The 24,358-nt window shown below is 52.5% G+C and overlaps 10 non-coding genes across 10 annotated transcripts; 4 read left to right on the forward strand and 6 right to left on the reverse strand.

Moving 5' to 3' along the window:
- Positions 1-233: 233 nt before the first annotated feature.
- LOC138230816 (U1 spliceosomal RNA) lies at positions 234-403 on the reverse strand. The gene has a single exon (XR_011186415.1). It is a non-coding gene; the product is annotated as a U1 spliceosomal RNA (small nuclear RNA).
- Positions 404-7,311: 6,908 nt separating this feature from the next.
- Positions 7,312-7,430, forward strand: LOC138230807 (5S ribosomal RNA). The gene has a single exon (XR_011186410.1). It is a non-coding gene; the product is annotated as a 5S ribosomal RNA (ribosomal RNA).
- Positions 7,431-8,066: 636 nt separating this feature from the next.
- On the reverse strand, positions 8,067-8,230 carry LOC138231009 (U1 spliceosomal RNA). The gene has a single exon (XR_011186593.1). It is a non-coding gene; the product is annotated as a U1 spliceosomal RNA (small nuclear RNA).
- Positions 8,231-9,834: 1,604 nt separating this feature from the next.
- LOC138230818 (5S ribosomal RNA) lies at positions 9,835-9,953 on the forward strand. The gene has a single exon (XR_011186417.1). It is a non-coding gene; the product is annotated as a 5S ribosomal RNA (ribosomal RNA).
- Positions 9,954-10,589: 636 nt separating this feature from the next.
- On the reverse strand, positions 10,590-10,761 carry LOC138230809 (U1 spliceosomal RNA). Its single transcript, XR_011186412.1, has one exon. It is a non-coding gene; the product is annotated as a U1 spliceosomal RNA (small nuclear RNA).
- Positions 10,762-11,824: 1,063 nt separating this feature from the next.
- LOC138230813 (U1 spliceosomal RNA) lies at positions 11,825-11,989 on the reverse strand. The gene has a single exon (XR_011186414.1). It is a non-coding gene; the product is annotated as a U1 spliceosomal RNA (small nuclear RNA).
- A 6,939-nt stretch (positions 11,990-18,928) lies between these two features.
- LOC138231001 (5S ribosomal RNA) lies at positions 18,929-19,047 on the forward strand. Its single transcript, XR_011186586.1, has one exon. It is a non-coding gene; the product is annotated as a 5S ribosomal RNA (ribosomal RNA).
- A 635-nt stretch (positions 19,048-19,682) lies between these two features.
- On the reverse strand, positions 19,683-19,846 carry LOC138230791 (U1 spliceosomal RNA). The gene has a single exon (XR_011186395.1). It is a non-coding gene; the product is annotated as a U1 spliceosomal RNA (small nuclear RNA).
- A 1,807-nt stretch (positions 19,847-21,653) lies between these two features.
- LOC138230829 (5S ribosomal RNA) lies at positions 21,654-21,772 on the forward strand. Its single transcript, XR_011186424.1, has one exon. It is a non-coding gene; the product is annotated as a 5S ribosomal RNA (ribosomal RNA).
- Positions 21,773-22,408: 636 nt separating this feature from the next.
- LOC138230806 (U1 spliceosomal RNA) lies at positions 22,409-22,571 on the reverse strand. The gene has a single exon (XR_011186409.1). It is a non-coding gene; the product is annotated as a U1 spliceosomal RNA (small nuclear RNA).
- Positions 22,572-24,358: the final 1,787 nt, after the last annotated feature.

The raw sequence follows: 24,358 nt of genomic DNA on the forward strand, positions 1-24,358 counted from the left end.
AACCTCGATAATCAGCCTAAAGAACGCAGACTACAGCAAAACGACTGACTTTGAAAAGGGAATGAACGTCCGGAAGGAGTAGTGGAACTAGCTTGAGATGCTTCTCCGGACCCCTAACTAAAAGCCAGCGAGAACCAGCAGCGGCGTCCACTCCTGTCGAACCGGGATCCTTCCGCAGCCACGCAGCTCGTGGTGTCCTAACCCTCCCGTATCTGATTTTGGACCAAGCACATCAGGGGAGAGCGCGAACGCAGTCCCCCACTACCAGAAATTATGCAGTCGAGATTCCCACATTTGGGGAATTCGCAGGGGTCAGCACAGCCGGAGTGCAATGGCCGAGCCTCACCCTGGGTGAACCGATTTCGATTTTTAAGAACTTTATTTTCTTTTCACAAAAAAATACAGGAAATCACAAATCAGAAAGCTTTACATTAATATACATACTTAAAACAGTATATATGATCACATCTCATTACATTTTGACACGGTAACAGTTACATAGCAACAATTTTCTTTTTTTCTGGTGCAAATCACATTCTTTATTTAAACATGATAATGTTTTTCACAGTTTCTTGAGATACTGTCCAATGCCCTCTATTTCCCACAGATTTTCTGCTTCCTCCCTCCCTTCTCTCCACAGATCTCTGAGGTAATAGTTCTCTCGGGTGATGAACAGGGCCAGGCTACCTGCTGCCTTGACTGGGACCTCGATGCCTTTGAACAGCCCCATGTTCCTCACTCTCCACAGGGCGTCTTTCCCACTGTTCACCACGGCCCAGATCCTGTCAAACACGTCAGGGGGAAGTTTGACAGGAGAGATGCCGTATATGATGAAAGCAGCGGTCAGGGTAAATTGGGGCGAGAGAGCCTGCAACCAATCTTCAAACTGGGCCCAGAAGGCCTTAGCAAAAAAGCAGGACCACAGGAGATGGGTCACAGTCTCCTCCTCGCCGCAGCCCACCCTAACGCAGCGAGGGCTGGGGGTGAGGCCCCTACGGTACAAGAAAGTTCGTACCGGTAAGCACTGGTGGACGACACTCCAGGCTAAATCTCTGTGAATGTTGCACAGAAATTTAGAGGATGTGTGTTTCCACACCTTCCTTGTTTGGGCTGATGTTAAAATGCCCACAGGGGTCTGCCTATTGTTCTGGGGTGCTACGAAATCTTCCAGTTTTTGGACGCTGACATCTCGGAGGGGAATATGGCCAATTGGGTGAGATCTTAGAAAACTTTTAACTGTCCCATAAATTGCAGGGCATGTGTCAGAGAGTGGGACGTCCAGCTTGGGTCTGACACCCCACACTCTGAACACCTCCCTACCTACCCAGAGCCTGGAAAAATAAGTCCAGGTACGCGCTGCAGGTGCTGTTGCAAAGCCTCTCAGCACAGAGGCCAGGAAAATGCACAGCAGCTTCGTAGCAATATCTGGGACAGACTTCCCCCCTGAGGGTAGCGGCCTGTACATTATTTCCCTTCTGAGTCTTTCCTGCTTCCCACCCCATAGAAATTGAAACATCAATCTCCTCAGCACCGCCGCAACACGGTGTGGGATTGGGAAGGTAGAAGCCAGAAAATTCAAGACAGGCAAGAGCTCGGCTTTGATGACCAGCACCTTCCCTGTCATGGTGAGGTCTCGGTCCTTCCATTGCATCAGTTTTTTGTTTAAGATTGGCAATTTGTTCTGCCAATTTACTGTTCCCATCTCTTCTCCAAAATACACCCCCAGGACCTTAATTCTCTTCTCTTGCAGCCTGAGATCATGTCCTTCTTTTGGCTCCCTCCAGTTCTGATAAAAAATCTCACTCTTAGATGTGTTAATTTTTGCGGAGGAAGCCAAAGAGAACCGATCACAGCACTGCAGAGCTCTGCTAATTGAGGCATTGTCAGAGAGGAGCAGGGTGACGTCATCCATGTATAGAGATGTCTTTACCTCTCCTCCCCCACTTCCAGGCACTGGTATCCCATTAATGGCCTGATCCTGGCGCAAGGCACAGGCTAAGGGCTCCATAGCCAAAACGAATAACAAGGGGGATAATGGGCAGCCCTGCCTCACCCCTGAACAGACTTCAAAGGTGCGTGATCTATTGCCATTAACCATGACTCTGCTGTTGCTACCTGTGTACAGCAGGTTAATCCACTTTCTCATGATGGGGCCAAACTTCATGTGCTCAAGTACCGATGTTAAGTACTGCCGGTTTAGGCGGTCAAAGGCCTTTTCTAGGTCTACACCTAAAATGCACAGAGGGAGGGAGCGATCCTCAGAGTACAGACAGACATCCCTCAACAAGGCCAGGTTGTCGCTCATCAGGCGTCCTGCTATCCCACAAGTCTGTTCTTTCCCTACCAGTGAGGCCACTACATTTTGTAGGCGCAGGAAAAGGGCTTTGGACAGGATCTTAGTGTCCACGCCTAACAGGCTGAGGGGTCTCCAGTTCTTTATGTCATTTTTTGCTCCTTTCTTAAACAAGAGAGAGATAGTGCCTTCTCTTAAGGAGTCAGGCAGCAATTCTGTCTTGTAGCTTTCCTCGAATAGGAGCAGTAGCGGATCCTGAAGCAGATCCCAAAAGGTGCAATAAAATTCTTTAGGGAGCCCGTCAGCACCCGGAGTTTTCCCCTTCTGTAAGCTCTCCATAGCCTGTCTCAGCTCTTCTACTGTCAAATCCCTCTCAAGTACTTCCCTATCTTCTTCACTCAAAATGTTTTCTAGCTTTGAGGTAAAAAAATGAATATCTTCATCCTTTACCTCTGTAGAGCTGTACAGTCTTGAGTAGAAGGCCTCGGTGCAGGAGAGGATAGCACTCGGCTCTGTTCTCTCTCGTCCCTCCTCATCAACTACACTTTCCATGACAGTCTTGGAGCCTACCACTTTCCTGAAAAAGAAGCGAGTACACTTCTCATTTTCTTCCAAGAACTGCACTCTGCTTCTTAACAGCACTCCTCGACTACTTTCTTCGGCTATGCTCCGGATGTCCTTTTTTAAAAGGGCGATATCCTCGAGCACATCGAAGCCACTGTGCAGCATCGTGTAGAGACGCTGCAGCTGCCTCTGTTTCCTGGCTAGCACTCCTCTCCGTCTGGCAGCAGCCTTCCTTCCCTCAGCCATGAAAAAGGCCTTTGTCCTCACCTTCACCTCCTCCCACCACTCTCCTACTGACCCGTACAGACACTGCAAGGACAGCCACTGTGATAGTTTCTCCTTGTAGCGGGATACTACCCCCTCGTTCTCTAGCAGCTTTGTGTTGAGTTTCCAGAGGCCTGGGCCAAAGACAGTCCCGCCCTGGAGTTCCACTCTACACCCTAAAGCCTGATGATCTGAGAAGAAGACAGGCTGAAGAGTGACCCCAACAACTTTCACTCTCTCTGAGACAAAGCAATAGTCAATTCTGGAGCTGCTATTCCTCCCTGACCATGTATATCCTGCTGTTGTGGGATATATACATCTATATGTGTCTGAGAGTTTAAAGTCTTGAACTAAGTTTTGCAGGGCCAGTGAGCTGGAATCCAATTTTATCGGCGAGCTAGACTGCCTGTCTGTGTGCTCTAAGATACAATTAAAATCCCCTCCCACTATCACGTCTGTGCTGCATAACAATAGGGGGGAGAGTGCCTTGAGTAGCTCCACCCTTCCTCCTACGTCAGTAGGGCAATACACATTGATTAGCCGCAGGTTAACGGTCCCCCATTCCACATCCACACACAGCAACCTGCCATCTATGACCCTCTGAATACTTTTCAATTTGAATGCCCATCCTTTGAAAAGAATGGCCACGCCAGAGGCTCTGTTGTTATTGTCCCCTGACCAAACAGAAGGCCCTTTATCCCACCTATCTTCAAAACTTTTATACCTCTCTTGATAGGCTAAAGCACACTCCTGCAACATCAACACATCTCCCTCTCTCTGCTGGAGGTAATCAAAGACAGACTGGCATTTAACTCTGTCATTGATACCTCTTGTGTTAAGAGAAATTATGTTAAGAGCCATATTACATAAGAAAGTGGAACCAGTCTTTACAAAACACATTTCTCTTCGGTCTCACCTGTTACCTTTTTCTTTTTCTTTTTCTTCTTACCAATTTCCTGCCAGCCATCCTCTGAATGAGCCTTCATCAGGGTGGCAGCAGTAAAAGCGTTCACAGAGTCCATTTCAAGGAAGGGGGTAGAGGGAGGGGTGGAGGGGTTCCAGCTGTCCCCATCGCCATGCTCTCCTTCCTCCTCGCTCGGGGAGAAAACAGAGTCATTTTTCCTTTTCCTCAAGTCCAGCTCCTGGGAGCACTGAGGGGAAAGGGGTGCAGCCGATGCACCAGTCTCCTCTTCCCCCTCACCCACCAGCTGCTGCAGATCCTCCGTGATGGACTGGATGGAGGAGAGGAGGGCATCTGTAGCACTTGCAGAGTCTGAGAAAAGCAGCTCTGCTGAATCCTGGGTATCGTCGCTGGACCCGCTCCACCGGGGGGCCCCACACTGGCCCTCGTTCTGAGGAGCAGGAGTGGGGGAGGGGTCCTCGCTGTTCTCGGGGGTTTTCAAACCCTCGTGCTTGTCTGGTGCAGTCTGCGGTTGTGGGAGCGTAGTGGATTTCTCTTCCACCGGCCCCGGAGCCACAGCAGGACTGATCCTGGCTGGAGGCTGAGAGTCTTTGTCCAACAAGGGTTCTTTGTTTGACTTGTTGTTTGCTTTGGATTTTCGGGCCGGTTTGGTTGAAACAAGCACTGCCTCATCCTTTCTCATTTTGAGTTTATTGGCGTAGGCGTGAGGGCAGTTCTTAAAAACGTGTCCTTCCGAGCCACATAAATTGCACTTTGGCAGCATTGAACAGTCAGAGGCTAAATGTCCCTGTTTGCCACAGGTCTTGCAGCATTTCACAGTGCAGGACGATGCCAGGTGTCCCACAGCACCACAGCGCCGACACACCTTTGGTTGTCCCACATAAAACACATAGCCATTGCAGGCGCCCAGCCGGATTGTAGAGGGCAGGTGCCTTAAGCCTCCATTTACGCTGTCCGGTAGCAAGCGAACCTCGAATTTCCTTGCTCCTGTTTTTATACCATCAACATCTCTAACCTCAGTTCCATGGTGGACGGTGCAGAACTGGTTAAGCCAGGTGTGAATGTCCTCCGTCTTTGCCAGTTCCGAGAACATAACAACATGCACCGTTTTCCTCTCTCTCTGTGTCAGAGGCTGCAAGTTGATCTTCTCAAGTGCAGGAACTTTGCCTCTTTTTGCCTCAAACACATCCACGCATTGTTCAAACAGAGGATAGGTAGCAAATACAACCTCAAATGCTTTCTGACCTGGGAGAGCGAAGATGAAATCCAAGTGCCGAGGTTCAAAGCCAAGTTCCTTCTGTAACACTTTTCTGCTGAACTGCATACGATCCATGAAGAGGTCATCCAAGAGCTCAAAACGTACAGCATTCTTACGGGATCCAAAGGTTGCCATTTCAAAAACCGCAAATCGAACACTGCTTCCAACAAAAGAAAAACAATCCAACTACTCCACCTACAGGCTGATCAAGGTATCTCCCCTGCCAGGTAAGTATGAGTTAAACAGGCCCCTGCAAGCGGCCCGCACCCACAGCACAAGTCGCGCAGCCTAGGCCACCTCCTCGCCCCGCACGCCACCGCCTCCTGCTGGGCCCACTCTTTCACACACTCACACGCCACACTAACACTCAAAAGTGTGGGCAAAACGAGAAAACGAGCGCGCCGTTTCCTACACATCTGCAGTCGCCGTTGCGCATTCGCAGCATGTCCCGGGATGCAATTCGGCCTCATTTGCATAACTCCAGACCGGCAGATCGCCACGCAAGCTCGCGACGTGCGCCTGCCACACACCGAACAAACCTTTTCAGCAATTTCCAAAAAACGGGCCTGCTCGCCTGCCCACAAGGCTCCGTCTCTTACCTGCTCTCCAGAGCCTGCTGCCTTCTGTGCTTTTCTCTCGGCACCGCTGCAGCGCACACAACTCCTGCAGCGGGAGGGGGGGAGAAAGTTCCCGCGCTCCGCCGCAGGGAAGGCTCGCTCCGTGCGCACACGTCCTTTCGATGCCAGTCCAACAAGTGCTCCGCATTAGCTGCGTCGGGGCTCCGGCGTGTCGCACCTCACCTCACCTCGCACTGCCCCCTCCTTGAATGTCTGCCGCTGGACATGCCCCGCTCTCCTCCGCCTTATCTTATCGCGTGTGAGCACCGACAATGGCCACAATGCCGGGGAATGGCACCTGTAAAGTGTTAATTGGGGCACAGGAACAGCCCGTCTCGTCTCGGGGGGGCCGGCTTCAGAGACAATACAGCAAACACAGCGGGGCGGGGGAAGAAGACGACACCACACATGCGGGTACATTCAGCTCCGGCGGGAACGAGACATTTGTCGGTCTTTTCAAGTGCCGAGAGCCGAGCAATCCTTCACTTGTATCGTTTCTCCCCGGTGACTAGATCTGGCCCTGCGACTCTCGACTGGGCTCACCCCCGGGGCAGCCCAGCAGGTGTGAGCCTGGCCGGCACCCGGATGGGACATTCCACCCCGGAAAAGCTCCGGTTGCTGCTGCTCCTGCAAGAGGTGTGACTGGGACCAGTAGGGAGCGCTCACCCTGCGGGCTGTGTGGCTCTCTTACGCCCCAGCCTCCTGATGGCGACACTCTGCTGCACAAACAGAGGTCAAACCGAGGTCCCGACCCTCCTTGGCCATTAGGAAACCCCAGGGCGTCTCTCAAAAAGAGATGCCGGGGGTGTCCCTCTGGTGTAAGTGCTCCCCTTTACCCATCAGTCGGGGTCTCCTCCTAATCCCCGTCTCACCTGTAACAATCAATGACGAGGCCCCCCTGTCCGTGAGATTTAGTATTCGCGCAAGAGACCGGGGGCAGAGCGCGAACGCGGTCCCCCGCCCCCCACAAAGTGCGCGCTCCGGGTCCTGCAACACAGCGGAAGGGCAGCGAGAAGGAGCCTCTTGCTCTGACGCCGCAAGGCCACAAGAGGGCGGAGGCGCCGCGCGCCCGGCCGACGTGTTGGACCGGTGCGCTTTACGTGCTGAAATAAACACGCGAAAGCCCCGAAATGTTTCCAGAGTGCTGTGCACTGGAGGTTTTTGTCTGGTGAAGACTTGCCTGGTGCTCCTCCGTGCAGATTGTTTGTCCTCCTCCAGTGCGGGACGAGCCAACACAAGGGAGCGCATTCGCCAACATCCAGGCACGCAATGCGATTTGGAAAGCAGCTCCTTTCCAAAGAGTGGCACACGAACGATCCTTCAGTCCCGCTCGGGGGGCACGGAACCCCCGCCACACACAGCTTCAAGTAGCGAGTCAGGCGCCGGGGCTTTCGCTTACGGCCACACCACCCTGAACACGCCCGATCTCGTCTGATCTCGGAAGCTAAGCAGCGTCGGGCCTGGTTAGTACTTGGATGGGAGACTGCCTGGGAATACCAGGTGCTGTAAGCTTTTGCTCTCCCGGCCAGCAGGGGTCGCCGTTGGTGCCGTAGGCTTTGGGAGGAAAACCTGCAGGATGGAAAGGTGATCTATAGCCTCATCTCTAGAGATGTTTTGTTGCTGTGGCATGTGTGTGACCCATATTCAAAAAAAAAAACCCGTCTGTAAAACGAATATCGAAGCTGCCTCTAAATCTGCAAATGAAGATGAGTCGATAAACCACTCGTTTTTCGTATAACTAGACATATATTCATTTGTTACCGATTTCATTCATTGAGCACGGATACAATAGAGGTACAGCCATTCACTGTTTGACATGTCTGCACTGGTACAGAACCGAGCAATCAGAAAACGGGTGAAACTGTCTTTAGACTCAGCATACAGTACCGAGGCCCCCCATGACCAAATAAAGGCTAACCTCGATAATCAGCCTAAAGAACGCAGACTACAGCAAAACGACTGACTTTGAAAAGGGAATGAACGTCCGGAAGGAGTAGTGGAACTAGCTTGAGATGCTTCTCCGGACCCCTAACTAAAAGCCAGCGAGAACCAGCAGCGGCGTCCACTCCTGTCGAACCGGGATCCTTCCGCAGCCACGCAGCTCGTGGTGTCCTAACCCTCCCGTATCTGATTTTGGACCAAGCACATCAGGGGAGAGCGCGAACGCAGTCCCCCACTACCAGAAATTATGCAGTCGAGATTCCCACATTTGGGGAATTCGCAGGGGTCAGCACAGCCGGAGTGCAATGGCCGAGCCTCACCCTGGGTGAACCTCCTTCTTGATCAAGGTATCTCCCCTGCCAGGTAAGTATGAGTTAAACAGGCCCCTGCAAGCGGCCCGCACCCACAGCACAAATCGCGCAGCCTAGGCCACGCAAGCTCGTGACGTGCGCCTGCCACACACCGAACAAACCTTTTCAGCAATTTCCAAAAAACGGGCCTGCTCGCCTGCCCACAAGGCTCCGTCTCTTACCTGCTCTCCAGAGCCTGCTGCCTTCTGTGCTTTTCTCTCGGCACCGCTGCAGCGCACACAACTCCTGCAGCGGGAGGGGGGGAGAAAGTTCCCGCGCTCCGCCGCAGGGAAGGCTCGCTCCGTGCGCACACGTCCTTTCGATGCCAGTCCAACAAGTGCTCCGCATTAGCTGTGTCGGGGCTCCGGCGTGTCGCACCTCACCTCACCTCGCACTGCCCCCTCCTTGAATGTCTGCCGCTGGGCATGCCCCGCTCTCCTCCGCCTTATCTTATCGCGTGTGAGCACCGACAATGGCCACAATGCCGGGGAATGGCACCTGTAAAGTGTTAATTGGGGCACAGGAACAGCCCGTCTCGTCTCGGGGGGGCCGGCTTCAGAGACAATACAGCAAACACAGCGGGGCGGGGGAAGAAGACGACACCACACATGCGGGTACATTCAGCTCCGGTGGGAACGAGACATTTGTCGGTCTTTTCAAGTGCCGAGAGCCGAGCAATCCTTCACTTGTATCGTTTCTCCCCGGTGACTAGATCTGGCCCTGCGACTCTCGACTGGGCTCACCCCCGGGGCAGCCCAGCAGGTGTGAGCCTGGCCGGCACCCGGATGGGAGATTCCACCCCGGAAAAGCTCCGGTTGCTGCTGCTCCTGCAAGAGGTGTGACTGGGACCAGTAGGGAGCGCTCACCCTGCGGGCTGTGTGGCTCTCTTACGCCCCAGCCTCCTGATGGCGACACTCTGCTGCACAAACAGGCGCCGTCCTTCGGGGGAGGCGTCAAACCGAGGTCCCGACCCTCCTTGGCCATTAGGAAACCCCAGGGCGTCTCTCAAAAAGAGACGCCGGGGGTGTCCCTCTGGTGTTAGTGCTCCACTTTACCCATCAGTCGGGGTCTCCTCCTAATCCCCGTCTCACCTGTAACAATCAATGACGAGGCCCCCCTGTCCGTGAGATTTAGTACTCGCGCAAGAGACCGGGGGCAGAGCGCGAACGCGGTCCCCCGCCCCCCACAAAGTGCGCGCTCCGGGTTCCCTCTCGGGGCCCTGCAACACAGCGGAAGGGCAGCGAGAAGGAGCCTCTTGCTCTGACGCTGCAAGGCCACAAGAGGGCGGAGGCGCCGCGCGCCCGGCCGACGTGTTGGACCGGTGCGCTTTACGTGCTGAAATAAACACGCGAAAGCCCCGAAATGTTTCCAGAGTGCTGTGCACTGGAGGTTTTTGTCTGGTGAAGACTTGCCTGGTGCTCCTCCGTGCAGATTGTTTGTCCTCCTCCAGTGTGGGACGAGCCAACACAAGGGAGCGCATTCGCCAACATCCAGGCACGCAATGCGATTTGGAAAGCAGCTCCTTTCCAAAGAGTTGCACACGAACGATCCTTCAGTCCCGCTCGGGGGGCACGGAACCCCCGCCACACACAGCTTCAAGTAGCGAGTCAGGCGCCGGGGCTTTTGCTTACGGCCACACCACCCTGAACACGCCCGATCTCGTCTGATCTCGGAAGCTAAGCAGCGTCGGGCCTGGTTAGTACTTGGATGGGAGACTGCCTGGGAATACCAGGTGCTGTAAGCTTTTGCTCTCCCGGCCAGCAGGGGTCGCCGTTGGTGCCGTAGGCTTTGGGAGGAAAACCTGCAGGATGGAAAGGTGATCTATAGCCTCATCTCTAGAGATGTTTTGTTGCTGTGGCATGTGTGTGACCCATATTCAAAAAAAAAAACCCGTCTGTAAAACGAATATCGAAGCTGCCTCTAAATCTGCAAATGAAGATGAGTCGATAAACCACTCGTTTTTCGTATAACTAGACATATATTCATTTGTTACCGATTTCATTCATTGAGCACGGATACAATAGAGGTACAGCCATTCACTGTTTGACATGTCTGCACTGGTACAGAACCGAGCAATCAGAAAATGGGTGAAACTGTCTTTAGACTCAGCATACAGTACCGAGGCCCCCCATGACCAAATAAAGGCTAACCTCGATAATCAGCCTAAAGAACGCAGACTACAGCAAAACGACTGACTTTGAAAAGGGAATGAACGTCCGGAAGGAGTAGTGGAACTAGCTTGAGATGCTTCTCCGGACCCCTAACTAAAAGCCAGCGAGAACCAGCAGCGGGGTCCACTCCTGTCGAACCGGGATCCTTCCGCAGCCACGCAGCTCGTGGTGTCCTAACCCTCCCGTATCTGATTTTGGACCAAGCACATCAGGGGAGAGCGCGAACGCAGTCCCCCACTACCAGAAATTATGCAGTCGAGATTCCCACATTTGGGGAATTCGCAGGGGTCAGCACAGCCGGAGTGCAATGGCCGAGCCTCGCCCTGGGTGAACCTTTTTTTTTCTTTTTTTTTTTTTAAAAAACGGCTGTAAAACGAATATCGAAGCTGCCTCTAAATCTGCAATTGAAGGTCAGTCAATAAACAACTCGTTTTGCATACAAATATACATTCATTTATAACCGCTTTCGTTCATTGAGCACGGATACAACAGAGGTACAGCCATTCACTATTTGACATTCCTGCACTGATACAGAACCCAACAATCAGAAAACTGGTGAACTGTCTTTAGCATTAGCATACAGTACCGAGGCCCCCATGACCAAATCAAGGCTAACCTCGATCAGCATCCTAAACCATGCAAACTACAGCAAAAAGACTCGCTTTGAAAAGGGAATTCATGTCCAGGAGGAGTAGTGTAATTAGCTTGAAATGCTTCCATGGACCTATAACTAAGAAAATAAGAGAAATAGTGGCATCCACTCCTTTCGAATTGTGGTCCTGCTTCGGGGTACATCGTTTTACTCTTACTTCATGCACTTCAAGTTGACCATCACACCTTGATCTTCTGGTTGGATTAGCAATGTGTTGCATTCCGGTAAGAACTCGGTTTCAATGCTGGGGTATAACGACTCATGAAGAGCTTTTGGTGTTGGATTTTGTTCTTAAGATATACAGTATTTATCTCTCTCTCTCTATATATATATATTATATTATGAGTGCAGGACGTAAGGTAGTCAGGTTACATGGCACTACAAACTGGTACACACACACGGGCAACAGACTGAACTACAAAGTCAAACTGATGGAGTGTGAGAGAAACAATAAAGGATTACTGTCCCCGGACAGAGAGCGGAAGAGGCAAAAGTCAGCCAGACCACCAGGGTCAGACAAGCTGAAAGATCACAATTGAAGTACCTTGTCACGAGGTGAACATTTAACGTGTATAAGCACAAGATTGTTTTTTGTGGTTATACAAATAGCGTTATGGCTGTAGCGGGCATGAAAAGGAGGACCACGTTGTCAGGCGGTGCTCGCGAAAAACCCCGGGGCGTTTCTGCAGTGACCCCCCATCTCTGAAAGCCGCTTCAGGGGCACCCGGCACAGCTCCCCAGCAGAAGGCAAAGCCGCCCGCACTGTTGCATCTGATTTTGGACCAAGCACATCAGGGGAGAGCGCGAACGCAGTCCCCCACTACCAGAAATTATGCAGTCGAGATTCCCACATTTGGGGAATTCGCAGGGGTCAGCACAGCCGGAGTGCAATGGCCGAGCCTCGCCCTGGGTGAACCGATTTTTTAAGAACTTTATTTTCTTTTCACAAAAAAATACAGGAAATCACAAATCAGAAAGCTTTACATTAATATACATACTTAAAACAGTATATATGATCACATCTCATTACATTTTGACACGGTAACAGTTACATAGCAACAATTTTCTTTTTTTCTGGTGCAAATCACATTCTTTATTTAAACATGATAATGTTTTTCACAGTTTCTTGAGATACTGTCCAATGCTCTCTATTTCCCACAGATTTTCTGCTTCCTCCCTCCCTTCTCTCCACAGATCTCTGAGGTAATAGTTCTCTCGGGTGATGAACAGGGCCAGGCTACCTGCTGCCTTGACTGGGACCTCGATGCCTTTGAACAGCCCCATGTTCCTCACTCTCCACAGGGCGTCTTTCCCACTGTTCACCACGGCCCAGATCCTGTCAAACACGTCAGGGGGAAGTTTGACAGGAGAGATGCCGTATATGATGAAAGCAGCGGTCAGGGTAAATTGGGGCGAGAGAGCCTGCAACCAATCTTCAAACTGTGCCCAGAAGGCCTTAGCAAAAAAGCAGGACCACAGGAGATGGGTCACAGTCTCCTCCTCGCCGCAGCCCACCCTAACGCAGCGAGGGCTGGGGGTGAGGCCCCTACGGTACAAGAAAGTTCGTACCGGTAAGCACTGGTGGACGACACTCCAGGCTAAATCTCTGTGAATGTTGCACAGAAATTTAGAGGATGTGTGTTCCCACACCTTCCTTGTTTGGGCTGATGTTAAAATGCCCACAGGGGTCTGCCTATTGTTCTGGGGTGCTACGAAATCCTCCAGTTTTTGGACGCTGACATCTCGGAGGGGAATATGGCCAATTGGGTGAGATCTTAGAAAACTTTTAACTGTCCCATAAATTGCAGGGCATGTGTCAGAGAGTGGGACGTCCAGCTTGGGTCTGACACCCCACACTCTGAACACCTCCCTACCTACCCAGAGCCTGGAAAAATAAGTCCAGGTACGCGCTGCAGGTGCTGTTGCAAAGCCTCTCAGCACAGAGGCCAGGAAAATGCACAGCAGCTTCGTAGCAATATCTGGGACAGACTTCCCCCCTGAGGGTAGCGGCCTGTACATTATTTCCCTTCTGAGTCTTTCCTGCTTCCCACCCCATAGAAATTGAAACATCAATCTCCTCAGCACCGCCGCAACACGGTGTGGGATTGGGAAGGTAGAAGCCAGAAAATTCAAGACAGGCAAGAGCTCGGCTTTGATGACCAGCACCTTCCCTGTCATGGTGAGGTCTCGGTCCTTCCATTGCATCAGTTTTTTGTTTAAGATTGGCAATTTGTTCTGCCAATTTACTGTTCCCATCTCTTCTCCAAAATACACCCCCAGGACCTTAATTCTCTTCTCTTGCAGCCTGAGATCATGTCCTTCTTTTGGCTCCCTCCAGTTCTGATAAAAAATCTCACTCTTAGATGTGTTAATTTTTGCGGAGGAAGCCAAAGAGAACCGATCACAGCACTGCAGAGCTCTGCTAATTGAGGCATTGTCAGAGAGGAGCAGGGTGACGTCATCCATGTATAGAGATGTCTTTACCTCTCCTCCCCCACTTCCAGGCACTGGTATCCCATTAATGGCCTGATCCTGGCGCAAGGCACAGGCTAAGGGCTCCATAGCCAAAACGAATAACAAGGGGGATAATGGGCAGCCCTGCCTCACCCCTGAACAGACTTCAAAGGTGCGTGATCTATTGCCATTAACCATGACTCTGCTGTTGCTACCTGTGTACAGCAGGTTAATCCACTTTCTCATGATGGGGCCAAACTTCATGTGCTCAAGTACCGATGTTAAGTACTGCCGGTTTAGGCGGTCAAAGGCCTTTTCTAGGTCTACACCTAAAATGCACAGAGGGAGGGAGCGATCCTCAGAGTACAGACAGACATCCCTCAACAAGGCCAGGTTGTCGCTCATCAGGCGTCCTGCTATCCCACAAGTCTGTTCTTTCCCTACCAGTGAGGCCACTACATTTTGTAGGCGCAGGAAAAGGGCTTTGGACAGGATCTTAGTGTCCACGCCTAACAGGCTGAGGGGTCTCCAGTTCTTTATGTCATTTTTTGCTCCTTTCTTAAACAAGAGAGAGATAGTGCCTTCTCTTAAGGAGTCAGGCAGCAATTCTGTCTTGTAGCTTTCCTCGAATAGGAGCAGTAGCGGATCCTGAAGCAGATCCCAAAAGGTGCAATAAAATTCTTTAGGGAGCCCGTCAGCACCCGGAGTTTTCCCCTTCTGTAAGCTCTCCATAGCCTGTCTCAGCTCTTCTACTGTCAAATCCCTCTCAAGTACTTCCCTATCTTCTTCACTCAAAATGTTTTCTAGCTTTGAGGTAAAAAAATGAATATCTTCATCCTTTACCTCTGTAGAGCTGTACAGTCTTGAGTAGAAGGCCTCGGTGCAGGAGAGGATAGCACTCGGCTCTGTTCTCTCTCGTCCCTCCTCATCAACTACACTTTCCATGACAGTCTTGGAGCCTACCACTTTCCTGAAAAAGAAGCGAGTACACTTCTCATTTTCTTCCAAGAACTGCACTCTGCTTCTTAACAGCACTCCTCGACTACTTTCTTCGGCTATGCTCCGGATGTCCTTTTTTAAAAGGGCGATATCCTCGAGCACATCGAAGCCACTGTGCAGCATCGTGTAGAGACGCTGCAGCTGCCTCTGTTTCCTGGCTAGCACTCCTCTCCGTCTGGCAGCAGCCTTCCTTCCCTCAGCCATGAAAAAGGCCTTTGTCCTCACCTTCACCTCCTCCCACCACTCTCCTACTGACCCGTACAGACACTGCAAGGACAGCCACTGTGATAGTTTCTCCTTGTAGCGGGATACTACCCCCTCGTTCTCTAGCAGCTTTGTGTTGAGTTTCCAGAGGCCTGGGCCAAAGACAGTCCCGCCCTGGAGTTCCACTCTACACCCTAAAGCCTGATGATCTGAGAAGAAGACAGGCTGAAGAGTGACCCCAACAACTTTCACTCTCTCTGAGACAAAGCAATAGTCAATTCTGGAGCTGCTATTCCTCCCTGACCATGTATATCCTGCTGTTGTGGGATATATACATCTATATGTGTCTGAGAGTTTAAAGTCTTGAACTAAGTTTTGCAGGGCCAGTGAGCTGGAATCCAATTTTATCGGCGAGCTAGACTGCCTGTCTGTGTGCTCTAAGATACAATTAAAATCCCCTCCCACTATCACGTCTGTGCTGCATAACAATAGGGGGGAGAGTGCCTTGAGTAGCTCCACCCTTCCTCCTACGTCAGTAGGGCAATACACATTGATTAGCCGCAGGTTAACGGTCCCCCATTCCACATCCACACACAGCAACCTGCCATCTATGACCCTCTGAATACTTTTCAATTTGAATGCCCATCCTTTGAAAAGAATGGCCACGCCAGAGGCTCTGTTGTTATTGTCCCCTGACCAAACAGAAGGCCCTTTATCCCACCTATCTTCAAAACTTTTATACCTCTCTTGATAGGCTAAAGCACACTCCTGCAACATCAACACATCTCCCTCTCTCTGCTGGAGGTAATCAAAGACAGACTGGCATTTAACTCTGTCATTGATACCTCTTGTGTTAAGAGAAATTATGTTAAGAGCCATATTACATAAGAAAGTGGAACCAGTCTTTACAAAACACATTTCTCTTCGGTCTCACCTGTTACCTTTTTCTTTTTCTTTTTCTTCTTACCAATTTCCTGCCAGCCATCCTCTGAATGAGCCTTCATCAGGGTGGCAGCAGTAAAAGCGTTCACAGAGTCCATTTCAAGGAAGGGGGTAGAGGGAGGGGTGGAGAGGTTCCAGCTGTCCCCATCGCCATGCTCTCCTTCCTCCTCGCTCGGGGAGAAAACAGAGTCATTTTTTCTTTTCCTCAAGTCCAGCTCCTGGGAGCACTGAGGGGAAAGGGGTGCAGCCGATGCACCAGTCTCCTCTTCCCCCTCACCCACCAGCTGCTGCAGATCCTCCGTGATGGACTGGATGGAGGAGAGGAGGGCATCTGTAGCACTTGCAGAGTCTGAGAAAAGCAGCTCCGCTGAATCCTGGGTATCCTCGCTGGACCCGCTCCACCGGGGGGCCCCACACTGGCCCTCGTTCTGAGGAGCAGGAGTGGGGGAGGGGTCCTCGCTGTTCTCGGGGGTTTTCAAACCCTCGTGCTTGTCTGGTGCAGTCTGCGGTTGTGGGGGCGTAGTGGATTTCTCTTCCACCAGCCCCGGAGCCACAGCAGGACTGATCCTGGCTGGAGGCTGAGAGTCTTTGTCCAACAAGGGTTCTTTGTTTGACTTGTTGTTTGCTTTGGATTTTCGGGCCGGTTTGGCTGAAACAAGCACTGCCTCATCCTTTCTCATTTTGAGTTTATTGGCGTAGGCGTGAGGGCAGTTCTTAAAAACGTGTCCTTCCGAGCCACATAAATTGCACTTTGGCAGCATTGAACAGTCAGAGGCTAAATGTCCCTGTTTGCCACAGGTCTTGCAGCATTTCACAGTGCAGGACGATGCCAGGTGTCCCACAGCACCACAGCGCCGACACACCTTTGGTTGTCCCACATAAAACACATAGCCATTGCAGGCGCCCAGCCGGATTGTAGAGGGCAGGTGCCTTAAGCCTCCATTTACGCTGTCCGGTAGCAAGCGAACCTCGAATTTCCTTGCTCCTGTTTTTATACCATCAACATCTCTAACCTCAGTTCCATGGTGGACGGTGCAGTACTGGTTAAGCCAGGTGTGAATGTCCTCCGTCTTTGCCAGTTCCGAGAACATAACAACATGCACCGTTTTCCTCTCTCTCTGTGTCAGAGGCTGCAAGTTGATCTTCTCAAGTGCAGGAACTTTGCCTCTTTTTGCCTCAAACACATCCACGCATTGTTCAAACAGAGGATAGGTAGCAAATACAACCTCAAATGCTTTCTGACCTGGGAGAGCGAAGATGAAATCCAAGTGCCGAGGTTCAAAGCCAAGTTCCTTCTGTAACACTTTTCTGCTGAACTGCATACGATCCATGAAGAGGTCATCCAAGAGCTCAAAACGTACAGCATTCTTACGGGATCCAAAGGTTGCCATTTCAAAAACCGCAAATCGAACACTGCTTCCAACAAAAGAAAAACAATCCAACTACTCCACCTACAGGCTGATCAAGGTATCTCCCCTGCCAGGTAAGTATGAGTTAAACAGGCCCCTGCAAGCGGCCCGCACCCACAGCACAAATCGCGCAGCCTAGGCCACCTGCTCGCCCCGCACGCCACCGCCTCCTGCTGGGCCCACTCTTTCACATACTCACACGCCACACTAACACTCAAAAGTGTGGGCAAAACGAGAAAACGAGCGCGCCGTTTCCTACACATCTGCAGTCGCCGTTGCGCATTCGCAGCATGTCCCGGGATGCAATTCGGCCTCATTTGCATAACTCCAGACCGGCAGATCGCCACGCAAGCTCGAGACATGCGCCTGCCACACACCGAACAAACCTTTTCAGCAATTTCCAAAAAACGGGCCTGCTCGACTGCCCACAAGGCTCCGTCTCTTACCTGCTCTCCAGAGCCTGCTGCCTTCTGTGCTTTTCTCTTGGCACCGCTGCAGCGCACACAACTCCTGCAGCGGGAGGGGGGGAGAAAGTTCCCGCGCTCCGCCGCAGGGAAGGCTCGCTCCGTGCGCACACGTCCTTTCGATGCCAGTCCAACAAGTGCTCCGCATTAGCTGCGTCGGGGCTCCGGCGTGTCGCACCTCACCTCACCTCGCACTGCCCCCTCCTTGAATGTCTGCCGCTGGGCATGCCCCGCTCTCCTCCGCCTTATCTTATCGCGTGTGAGCACCGACAATGGCCACAATGCCGGGGAATGGCACCTGTAAAGTGTTAATTGGGGCACAGGAACAGCCCCTCTCGTCTCGGGGGGGCCGGCTTCAGAGACAATACAGCAAACACAGCGGGGCGGGGGAAGAAGACGACACCACACATGCGGGTACATTCAGCTCCGGCGGGAACGAGACATTTGTCGGTCTTTTCAAGTGCCGAGAGCCGAGCAATCCTTCACTTGTATCGTTTCTCCCCGGTGACTAGATCTGGCCCTGCGACTCTCGACTGGGCTCACCCCCGGGGCAGCCCAGCAGGTGTGAGCCTGGCTGGCACCCGGATGGGAGATTCCACCCCGGAAAAGCTCCGGTTGCTGCTGCTCCTGCAAGAGGTGTGACTGGGACCAGTAGGGAGCGCTCACCCTGCGGGCTGTGTGGCTCTCTTACGCTCCAGCCTCCTGATGGCGACACTCTGCTGCACAAACAGGCGCCGTCCTTCGGGGGAGGCGTCAAACCTAGGTCCCGACCCTCCTCGGCCATTAGGAAACCCCAGGGCGTCTCTCAAAAAGAGACGCCGGGGGTGTCCCTCTGGTGTTAGTGCTCCCCTTTACACATCAGTCGGGGTCTCCTCCTAATCCCCGTCTCACCTGTAACAATCAATGACGAGGCCCCCCTGTCCGTGAGATTTAGTACTCGCGCAAGAGACCGGGGGCAGAGCGCGAACGCAATCCCCCGCCCCCCACAAAGTGCGCGCTCCGGGTTCCCTCTCGGGGCCTGCAACACAGCGGAAGGGCAGCGAGAAGGAGCCTCTTGCTCTGACGCCGCAAGGCCACAAGAGGGCGGAGGCGCCGCGCGCCCGGCCGACGTGTTGGACCGGTGCGCTTTACGTGCTGAAATAAACACGCGAAAGCCCCGAAATGTTTCCAGAGTGCTGTGCACTGGAGGTTTTTGTCTGGTGAAGACTTGCCTGGTGCTCCTCCGTGCAGATTGTTTGTCCTCCTCCAGTGCGGGACGAGCCAACATAAGGGAGCGCATTCGCCAACATCCAGGCACGCAATGCGATTTGGAAAGCAGCTCCTTTCCAAAGAGTTGCACACGAACGATCCTTCAGTCCCGCTCGGGGGGCACGGAACCCCCGCCACACACAGCTTCAAGTAGCGAGTCAGGCGCCGGGGCTTTCACTTACGGCCACACCACCCTGAACACGCCCGATCTTGTCTGATCTCGGAAGCTAAGCAGTGTCGGGCCTGGTTAGTACTTGGATGGGAGACTGCCTGGGAATACCAGGTGCTGTAAGCTTTTGCTCTCCCAGCCAGCAGGGGTCGCCGTTGGTGCCGTAGGCTTTTGGAGGAAAACCTGCAGGATGGAAAGGTGATCTATAGCCTCATCTCTAGAGATGTTTTGTTGCTGTGGCATGTGTGTGACCCATATTCAAAAAAAAAAACCCGTCTGTAAAACGAATATCGAAGCTGCCTCTAAATCTGCAAATGAAGATGAGTCAATAAACCACTCGTTTTTCGTATAACTAGACATATTTCATTTGTTACCGATTTCATTCATTGAGCACGGATACAATAGAGGTACAGCCATTCACTGTTTGACATGTCTGCACTGGTACAGAACCGAGCAATCAGAAAACGGGTGAAACTGTCTTTAGACTCAGCATACAGTACCGAGGCCCCCCATGACCAAATAAAGGCTAACCTCGATAATCAGCCTAAAGAACGCAGACTACAGCAAAACGACTGACTTTGAAAAGGGAATGAACGTCCGGAAGGAGTAGTGGAACTAGCTTGAGATGCTTTTCCGGACCCCTAACTAAAAGCCAGCGAGAACCAGCAGCGGCGTCCACTCCTGTCGAACCGGGATCCTTCCGCAGCCACGCAGCTCGTGGTGTCCTAACCCTCCCGTATCTGATTTTGGACCAAGCACATCAGGGGAGAGCGCGAACGCAGTCCCCCACTACCAGAAATTATGCAGTCGAGATTCCCACATTTGGGGAATTCGCAGGGGTCAGCACAGCCGGAGTGCAATGGCCGAGCCTCGCCCTGGGTGAACCTCCTTCTTGATCAAGGTATCTCCCCTGCCAGGTAAGTATGAGTTAAACAGGCCCCTGCAAGCGGCCCGCACCCACAGCACAAATCGCGCAGCCTAGGCCACCTCCTCGCCTCGCACGCCACCGCCTCCTGCTGGGCCCACTCTTTCACACACTCACACGCCACACTAACACTCAAAAGTGTGGGCAAAACGAGAAAACGAGCGCGCCGTTTCCTACACATCTACAGTCGCCGTTGCGCATTCGCAGCATGTCCCGGGATGCAATTCGGCCTCATTTGCATAACTCCAGACCGGCAGATCGCCACGCAAGCTCGCGACGTGCGCCTGCCACACACCGAACAAACCTTTTCAGCAATTTCCAAAAAACGGGCCTGCTCGCCTGCCCACAAGGCTCCGTCTCTTACCTGCTCTCCAGAGCCTGCTGCCTTCTGTGCTTTTCTCTCGGCACCGCTGCAGTGCACACAACTCCTGCAGCGGGAGGGGGGGAGAAAGTTCCCGCGCTCCGCCGCAGGGAAGGCTCGCTCCGTGCGCACACGTCCTTTCGATGCCAGTCCAACAAGTGCTCCGCATTAGCTGCGTCGGGGCTCCGGCGTGTCGCACCTCACCTCACCTCGCACTGCCCCCTCCTTGAATGTCTGCCGCTGGGCATGCCCCGCTCTCCTCCGCCTTATCTTATCGCGTGTGAGCACCGACAATGGCCACAATGCCGGGGAATGGCACCTGTAAAGTGTTAATTGGGGCACAGGAACAGCCCGTCTCGTCTCGGGGGGGCCGGCTTCAGAGACAATACAGCAAACACAGCGGGGCGGGGGAAGAAGACGACACCACACATGCGGGTACATTCAGCTCCGGCGGGAACGAGACATTTGTCGGTCTTTTCAAGTGCCGAGAGCCGAGCAATCCTTCACTTGTATCGTTTCTCCCCGGTGACTAGATCTGGCCCTGCGACTCTCGACTGGGCTCACCCCCGGGGCAGCCCAGCAGGTGTGAGCCTGGCCGGCACCCGGATGGGAGATTCCACCCCGGAAAAGCTCCGGTTGCTGCTGCTCCTGCAAGAGGTGTGACTGGGACCAGTAGGGAGCGCTCACCCTGCGGGCTGTGTGGCTCTCTTACGCCCCAGCCTCCTGATGGCGACACTCTGCTGCACAAACAGGCGCCGTCCTTCGGGGGAGGCGTCAAACCGAGGTCCCGACCCTCCTTGGCCATTAGGAAACCCCAGGGCGTCTCTCAAAAAGAGACGCCGGGGGTGTCCCTCTGGTGTTAGTGCTCCCCTTTACCCATCAGTCGGGGTCTCCTCCTAATCCCCGTCTCACCTGTAACAATCAATGACGAGGCCCCCCTGTCCGTGAGATTTAGTACTCGCGCAAGAGACCGGGGGCAGAGCGCGAACGCGGTCCCCCGCCCCCCACAAAGTGCGCGCTCCGGGTTCCCTCTCGGGGCCCTGCAACACAGCGGAAGGGCAGCGAGAAGGAGCCTCTTGCTCTGACGCCGCAAGGCCACAAGAGGGCGGAGGCGCCGCGCGCCTGGCCGACGTGTTGGACCGGTGTGCTTTACGTGCTGAAATAAACACGCGAAAGCCCTGAAATGTTTCCAGAGTGCTGTGCACTGGAGGTTTTTGTCTGGTGAAGACTTGCCTGGTGCTCCTCCGTGCAGATTGTTTGTCCTCCTCCAGTGCGGGACGAGCCAACACAAGGGAGCGCATTCGCCAACATCAAGGCACGCAATGCGATTTGGAAAGCAGCTCCTTTCCAAAGAGTTGCACACGAACGATCCTTCAGTCCCGCTCGGGGGGCACGGAACCCCCGCCACACACAGCTTCAAGTAGCGAGTCAGGCGCCAAGGTTTTCGCTTACGGCCACACCACCCTGAACACGCCCGATCTCGTCTGATCTCGGAAGCTAAGCAGCGTCGGGCCTGGTTAGTACTTGGATGGGAGACTGCCTGGGAATACCAGGTGCTGTAAGCTTTTGCTCTCCCGGCCAGCAGGGGTCGCCGTTGGTGCCGTAGGCTTTGGGAGGAAAAACTGCAGGATGGAAAGGTGATCTATAGCCTCATCTCTAGAGATGTTTTGTTGCTGTGGCATGTGTGTGACCCATATTCAAAAAAAAAAACCCGTCTGTAAAACGAATATCGAAGCTGCCTCTAAATCTGCAAATGAAGATGAGTCGATAAACCACTCGTTTTTCGTATAACTAGACATATATTCATTTGTTACCGATTTCATTCATTGAGCACGGATACAATAGAGGTACAGCCATTCACTGTTTGACATGTCTGCACTGGTACAGAACCGAGCAATCAGAAAATGGGTGAAACTGTCTTTAGACTCAGCATACAGTACCGAGGCCCCCCATGACCAAATAAAGGCTAACCTCGATAATCAGCCTAAAGAACGCAGACTACAGCAAAACGACTGACTTTGAAAAGGGAATGAACGTCCGGAAGGAGTAGTGGAACTAGCTTGAGATGCTTCTCCGGACCCCTAACTAAAAGCCAGCGAGAACCAGCAGCGGCGTCCACTCCTGTCGAACCGGGATCCTTCCGCAGCCACGCAGCTCGTGGTGTCCTAACCCTCCCGTATCTGATTTTGGACCAAGCACATCAGGGGAGAGCGCGAACGCAGTCCCCCACTACCAGAAATTATGCAGTCGAGATTCCCACATTTGGGGAATTCGCAGGGGTCAGCACAGCCGGAGTGCAATGGCCGAGCCTCGCCCTGGGTGAACCGATTTTAAGAACTTTATTTTCTTTTCACAAAAAAATACAGGAAATCACAAATCAGAAAGCTTTACATTAATATACATACTTAAAACAGTATATATGATCACATCTCATTACATTTTGACACGGTAACAGTTACATAGCAACAATTTTCTTTTTTTCTGGTGCAAATCACATTCTTTATTTAAACATGATAATGTTTTTCACAGTTTCTTGAGATGTTGACCTATGCTCTCTATTTCCCACAGATTTTCTGCTTCCTCCCTCCCTTCTCTCCACAGATCTCTGAGGTAATAGTTCTCTCGGGTGATGAACAGGGCCAGGCTACCTGCTGCCTTGACTGGGACCTCGATGCCTTTGAACAGCCCCATGTTCCTCACTCTCCACAGGGCGTCTTTCCCACTGTTCACCACGGCCCAGATCCTGTCAAACACGTCAGGGGGAAGTTTGACAGGAGAGATGCCGTATATGATGAAAGCGGCGGTCAGGGTAAATTGGGGCGAGAGAGCCTGCAACCAATCTTCAAACTGGGCCCAGAAGGCCTTCGCAAAAAAGCAGGACCACAGGAGATGGGTCACAGTCTCCTCCTCGCCGCAGCCCACCCTAACGCAGCGAGGGCTGGGGGTGAGGCCCCTACGGTACAAGAAAGTTCGTACCGGTAAGCACTGGTGGACGACACTCCAGGCTAAATCTCTGTGAATGTTGCACAGAAATTTAGAGGATGTGTGTTTCCACACCTTCCTTGTTTGGGCTGATGTTAAAATGCCCACAGGGGTCTGCCTATTGTTCTGGGGTGCTACGAAATCTTCCAGTTTTTGGACGCTGACATCTCGGAGGGGAATATGGCCAATTGGGTGAGATCTTAGAAAACTTTTAACTGTCCCATAAATTGCAGGGCATGTGTCAGAGAGTGGGACGTCCAGCTTGGGTCTGACACCCCACACTCTGAACACCTCCCTACCTACCCAGAGCCTGGAAAAATAAGTCCAGGTACGCGCTGCAGGTGCTGTTGCAAAGCCTCTCAGCACAGAGGCCAGGAAAATGCACAGCAGCTTCGTAGCAATATCTGGGACAGACTTCCCCCCTGAGGGTAGCGGCCTGTACATTATTTCCCTTCTGAGTCTTTCCTGCTTCCCACCCCATAGAAATTGAAACATCAATCTCCTCAGCACCGCCGCAACACGGTGTGGGATTGGGAAGGTAGAAGCCAGAAAATTCAAGACAGGCAAGAGCTCGGCTTTGATGACCAGCACCTTCCCTGTCATGGTGAGGTCTCGGTCCTTCCATTGCATCAGTTTTTTGTTTAAGATTGGCAATTTGTTCTGCCAATTTACTGTTCCCATCTCTTCTCCAAAATACACCCCCAGGACCTTAATTCTCTTCTCTTGCAGCCTGAGATCATGTCCTTCTTTTGGCTCCCTCCAGTTCTGATAAAAAATCTCACTCTTAGATGTGTTAATTTTTGCGGAGGAAGCCAAAGAGAACCGATCACAGCACTGCAGAGCTCTGCTAATTGAGGCATTGTCAGAGAGGAGCAGGGTGACGTCATCCATGTATAGAGATGTCTTTACCTCTCCTCCCCCACTTCCAGGCACTGGTATCCCATTAATGGCCTGATCCTGGCGCAAGGCACAGGCTAAGGGCTCCATAGCCAAAACGAATAACAAGGGGGATAATGGGCAGCCCTGCCTCACCCCTGAACAGACTTCAAAGGTGCGTGATCTATTGCCATTAACCATGACTCTGCTGTTGCTACCTGTGTACAGCAGGTTAATCCACTTTCTCATGATGGGGCCAAACTTCATGTGCTCAAGTACCGATGTTAAGTACT

This window comes from Lepisosteus oculatus, unplaced genomic scaffold (genome assembly GCF_040954835.1).
Source record: "Lepisosteus oculatus isolate fLepOcu1 unplaced genomic scaffold, fLepOcu1.hap2 HAP2_SCAFFOLD_52, whole genome shotgun sequence".
In the NCBI taxonomy this organism is placed as follows: domain Eukaryota; kingdom Metazoa; phylum Chordata; class Actinopteri; order Semionotiformes; family Lepisosteidae; genus Lepisosteus; species Lepisosteus oculatus.